This window comes from Gymnoscopelus braueri, assembly GCF_963280865.1.
Source record: "Gymnoscopelus braueri genome assembly, chromosome: 17".
NCBI lineage: Eukaryota > Metazoa > Chordata > Actinopteri > Myctophiformes > Myctophidae > Gymnoscopelus > Gymnoscopelus braueri.
In genome coordinates, this window is record NC_137617.1 from 213,957 (window position 1) to 218,820 (window position 4,864).

The following is a 4,864-nucleotide window of genomic DNA, read 5'->3' on the forward strand; positions in this document are numbered from 1 at the left end:
CAGAGCCCAGGCCGCCTTGTTTATTGACATAGCACATCGTTGTGGTGTTATCTGTCCTAACCAGAACATGACACCCCATAATGCGGTCCTCGAACCGTCGGAGGGCGAGGAAGACCGCCAACAACTCCAAATAGTTGATGTGGTACACCTTCTGAGCAGAAGTCCACACCCCCCTGGCCGAGTAACCGTCGTGGACAGCCCCCCAACCTGAGAGGCTAGCGTCCGTGGTAATCACCTTCCGTGACACCACTTCGCCCATCCTAACACCACCGGACAGGAAGGACGCCTGTGACCACGGTTGCAACGTCGTCACGCACCAGGGAGATATCACCACTTTTCGAAACTTCATGGTGTGCGGTATCCGAAGACTCCGCATCCACCTTTGAAAAGGTCTCATGTGGAATCTGCCCAGCCGGATCAGGTGTATGGCCGACGCCATGAGACCTGCAGCCCGCATGCATGTCCTGTACGCGACCCTGCGCCCGACGCGGAAAGAGCTCACACATGCCAGGAAACCGGCTAGTCTGTCTTGAGACAGGCACGCCACCATCGTGGATGAGTCCAAGGAAATCCCCACGAAGGTGGTTTGCTGGGATGGGATCAGAACACTCTTTTGAGTATTGATCGTAAACCCCAGGGACGTCAGGTGTGCATTGGCTATCTCCGTATGCCGCGCCACCTCCTCCCTCGACCCCGCCGCCAGCAGCCCGTCATCTATGTACGTTGCCAGGCGGAGACCCTGCCGGCGTAGCGGGGCGATAGCCGTGTCCGTGCACTTCACAAAGAAGCCGAACGGGAGCACCGTGTATTCGTATATTTTGCCTTCAAAGCCAAAACGTAGGAACTTCCGGTGCGCAGGGTAGATTGGGACGTGAAAATAGGCATCTTTCAGATCTATACTCGTCCACCAATCCCCCTGACGTATCGATCGCAACAACCTGGCCGTTGTTAGCATTCAAAATTTGAAGATCGTCAGAAACCTATTTAAACCTTTTAGGTTCAGAATAGGTCTCACGCCCCCCCCCTTTCTTTTTCACCAGGAAATATTCCGAATAGAAACCTAGCCGGCTCTGATTCGGGGATAATTCTCTGATAGCACCCTTGCTCAGCAGAGACACAACTTCCTCCCGTAGCGTCACAGCCGCCTGGCCCGACGCTCGGGAGAAAATAACCTCGTCCGTCAGGGGAGGTCTACAAGAAAATTGCAACCTATACCCTTTCGTGATGGTACGTAGTACCCAAGGGTTCGGTTTGCAAGTTTCCCACTGCGTCAGGCAACGAGCCAGCGGGTTCGTGGGGCCGGAGGGGGTCAATGACGTCATCAGCTCCGAAGAGCGTTGCCTCGTTACCAAGGCAACCGGTGAAACTGCCGGCCCGACTGGTGTAACCAGTGGGAGGGCGTCCACGGGGGGCAGCAGCGGCCGCCTCTGTCCGTGTCTCAACGGACGCGAAGGACTCACCGCTTCGGAGGACGAGCCCGTTTCCATGGGATCCGGAGGCGTCGACACTCCTTTCGACGAGACAGCGGAACCCTTACTCGGCTGAGTTTTCTTAGGGAGGTCAACTGGGGCGGGCCTCTTGTGTGGAGACGTTGTTGCTACACGGGACAAACCTCTAGTCCCACCCGGGGAGTTTTGACGGTGCAACACTGGGGCTGTCTGAAAAACGCATTTCCGCCTGACCTCGTCCGCCATTTTAGGGCAGTTGAGGGAGGCCGCCATTTTGGCTCTCGACCGCCCTACAGATGAACTTTGCAGCCATCTGCCGGACGGAAGAGGGAACTGCAATGTCGCAGTTGGTAATGTTTTATTCACAGAAGGCCCCTGTTTCACATTGTGGCGGGGAGGAAACCTGCGGTCGCCCCTCGCTTTTGCTGCTCCTCCGCCTGTGTCCTCCCGATCAGGTCCGTGCTGCTGTCGAAGAGGTTGTGGGCCTGGAGCGGAAGGGCGAGAAGTCTTTTCTGTTCTGGCCCCACAGTGGTGGAATGAACTTCCCACTGATGTTAGGACAGCAGAGTCACTGCCCATATTTCGCCGCAGGCTGAAAACCCACCTCTTCAGGAAACACTACCCTTCCTCTCTGCCTGACCTACTTGTTGTTAACTAGTTGTACGAACGCTTGTTTTCTATTGTTGTATTGTTTATTGGATCTTGTTTAGTCGATACACTTATTTGTTTTAGCTCATGCTCATTTGATTTAGCTATTTTGTCTCATCTGTTTAAGGAAATAGGTAGCTGATATATTGCACTTTTACCTTAGCGCAAGGTATACTCTTGGTTGCTTGTTTTTGCAGAAAATGCACAAAAGACTTCTGGTGATTAGTAGTTTTCGTTCCCTACCTATGTTGAATACACTTATTGTAAGTCGCTTTGGATAAAAGCGTCTGCTAAATGACTGTAATGTAATGTAATGGCCATGGCTCGACCTGTCCACATTAGGCTCTGGCAGGTGCAGAGGATGGCTAGCTGCATCAGTCTGTCCAGCTCCGTTGCATCCTCCACCCACTCTCTGTGGACTGCTGCCTCAGGCATCCCGTCCACCAGGGGTTTTGCCACCAGCTCTTTAAGTCTGACGGCGGCCGACCCCTGCAGCAACGATACCACGTTGAGCGCCTCCGCAGCCGAGCCCGAGGCTTTGTAGAGAGCGTTGAGGGCCGCGGTAAGATCTTGCCTGGCATGCTCGGCGAAGATGGGCCGATGTCCCGGACCGATTCCCACCGAGCCTCTCCTCGCCCTCTCAATTCTGGTCGCCAAAGCCGCGTCCATGGGGGGAAGGCCTACGACCCCCAGGTCCGCCCCAGAGAGGATTTTGGTGGCGAACCCTAGCCGCTCCGGTTCCCCCCTGCCTCGCCGCCAGGAGTGGTGCAGGGCCGCACGGACTCCCACCGCCTCGGGCAGGAGTTTGGAGGCGACCTGCCAGGGAGCGAGGGGCGTCAGGCCCTGGAATCCTGGGATGGGGGCCCCGACTGAAGCCCTCACCGCCTCCATCAGCTGCTCCAGGCCGCACCTGGAGATAGCCCGTCGTAGTACCGCCGACACGGGCTCGAGAGGCTCCCTCACCAGGTTAGGAGCCATCACCCACGGTGTTGCTGGTGCGGGGGCCTCCACCCAGGCCGCTGCTGTAGGCGCAAGGGCCTCTGCTTGTGCCGACGTAGGCATAGGAGGCCCCGGATTGGACCTCGGAGCCTCCCGTGCTCGACGGGGGGAGGGTCCGGCCTCCACCTCGTCCCGGGAAGCCTCTCCTATCCCGAAGTCCTCCCCATCCGAGCCCCCCTCTGGCGTCGGAGTGTCGCCCCAGGCGAGGACGGAGAAGGAGGGGGAGGAGGGAGGCACGCAGTCCCCGGCTGGTGGTCCGCTGGCCTCGGCTGGAGCTGCGTGGTCCGGCGTAGGCGACGGAGGAGCCTCTCCCCGGACTTTCCTCCTGGACCCGCTGGATCGTGGCGCGTCCTTTAGTAGGCCTGACCCGAGGCCCGTGCTTCTCACCGACGCCGTGTGGCCCATGGCGAGGCCAGCGTCGGTGTTAGCACTGCCACTGGAGGCCGACAGGCCCTGGGCACTCCAGCTGGTGGACCGTGAAGTCGTCACAAGGTCTGCATGCGTCTTCTTCGCAGCCCGTTAGACCGCAGACTCGAGGCGCCTCCATGAGGCAGGTAAGCGTAGCTAGGCTAACCCAGCCTAGCTTCCGCCTATTAGCTTAACGCGGCCTATAGCCTGGCTAACAGCGTTAGCTAACTTCTTAGCTCGTGGAAAACTGAGAGGACAGGAAAAGTAACGCGGGAGCGTTTTTAATCTAACAGCGATAAACTGTGTAGATAACGAAAACGCCCGTAGAGCGACACTGGGTGCCCTCGCTATGGGTTTTGTTGGGATTCGTCGAAGTTTATCACGGTTGCTAGTCGTGTTGTCTTCAGGACTCGTGCGCATTCGCTGCTAGCAGAGTGAAGGAAGAGGACGAACCTAGTGACGCTGGGGGCTTTATAACCCAACCGGTTTCCGGTTTGCGTCACAGAACCCTGTCCAATCGAAGATTGTTTCCGGGAGCTCATGTGTTGTGCTCTGTGCCATCGCCAGAGGGCGATGATATCCCATAAGTAAGTTTCTTATGGAGAAACGAAAAGAACAACTAAAGTTTTCAAATAATTGTAGTGGAGTAAAAAGTATTTGCCTCTGAGATGTAGTGGAGTAGAAGTAAAAGTACAGACAATTGGAAATACTCCAGTAAAATAAAGAATACCTTAAAAATTTACTTGTAACCACTTAGACCCTCAATACTTAGAAAACTTGTACTTTATCTGCTCCTTTTTTTCTCCATACACCAAATTGTGAGCTTGTATTTAGTATGCTATTTTCGGCTAATGTTCCACTCAGAAAAGGAATTCTAGGGTTCAAGTTAAAAATGTTTATGTAAAAAAAAGAAAATCCTATCACACAAAGATTTGGCGGCCCCCCTGTAGTAACTCTTAGGACCCCCTAGGGGTCACGGACACCCTGTTGAAGACCCCACAATGCTAGTGTGGAGGACTCCTTTCAGACTTGTTTCACAAATTGGGACACAATCAGATTGGGCCTGACAAATACTTTCAGTCATGAGGTTGGTTTTGGCTGTGATTTGTGTCATATACAATAAAATTGTGTTTTCTTCAGACTCAGAGCTCTCCTCCAGGCTTGTAGCTGACGTGTGACGAGTGACATTAAAACATGTCCGGCCCCAGGGGGGTGGTGGAAGGTTTATTTGTTTATAAACATAGATAGCTAGTAGAGTGCAATATAGTCTGTCTGTCTGTCTGTCTGTCTGTCTGTCTGTCTGTCTGTCTGTCCGTCCGTCCGTCCGTCCGTCCGTCCGTCCGTCCGTCCGTCCGTCCGTC